The following is a 1,092-nucleotide window of genomic DNA, read 5'->3' on the forward strand; positions in this document are numbered from 1 at the left end:
CAATGCACAATACCCAGGATGTAATCACGATTCTCACATATAGAATGAGAGTAGTGAAAGGTTCTATTGTGAGAAGAAATATTTAAAAGGCGAGAGGAATTGCCTAATATTAGGTACATACAAATTTACTATGGATACACGCATATGTTTTTATGATATTTATGATATTTTTCACAGGTGACGCCGGATTTGCATTGGAGCCATGGTTAATGACTCTGTTTCGTTCATCACAATTAGGTAGCCCAGAAAGTGTATACAACAAAGCACACTCAAAAGCAAGGAATATAGTAGAAAGAACTATAGGGAGTTTTGAAAAATCGTTTCAGATGTCTTTTAGGATCTCGTGAACTCCACTGCGAACCCCCAAAAGTAAGCCAAATGGTGAACGTGGCAGCGGCTTTCCACAACATTTGCTTGCCCTATCGCGTTATAGATGATGTACCAGAACCATTGTCCCTCAGCGAAGCTCCTGAAACAGCAGCCACTAGCAATAATGACGCCTCATCACAGATTAGGCAATACATTTTGATCACACTTTTTATAATAAACTAACTGTATCTTGCCACGCTTTGCTGTGGCATATTCCTGTCACATGGATGATAAATGATTAACAAAACAAAGCATACGTTTCAGATAAGTTTGATTTTGCAATACTTGTGTGTAGGTATACAATAGGGGTATTCTCGAAGTCTTGCACGATGCATGGATTGCACGAAATGCAAAAATACTATTCCAAATTTCGAAGAGTACGAGAGCACCCCATTGCAAAGTGGTAGCATGCATGGGTAGCAAGCAGCGAAATTATGTATCAAATACAATAACAAGAGACAGCAAAAAAAAAAATGAAGTGAGCGAGATGAGAGGAATGAGAGAAATATGTAGCAATTCCAACAACAAAACAACTAGCACAGGGTCGCATTTATCTTGCTATGCTATTTTGCAAAATAAATACATGGGTGTCGACGTTGCATATTTTGCAGCAATAGGAAATTTTGTTTCCCATATATTTTGTTCTTGTGTGTTTGCAAGTTATGCAATCCATGCAAACCGTGCTACGTGCAATGGCTTTGCAAGATTTGGAGAATACCCCTA

The sequence above is a fragment of the Rhagoletis pomonella genome, unplaced genomic scaffold (assembly GCF_013731165.1).
Source record: "Rhagoletis pomonella isolate Grant_MI unplaced genomic scaffold, Rhpom_1.0 Rhpom_scaffold_00013, whole genome shotgun sequence".
NCBI lineage: Eukaryota > Metazoa > Arthropoda > Insecta > Diptera > Tephritidae > Rhagoletis > Rhagoletis pomonella.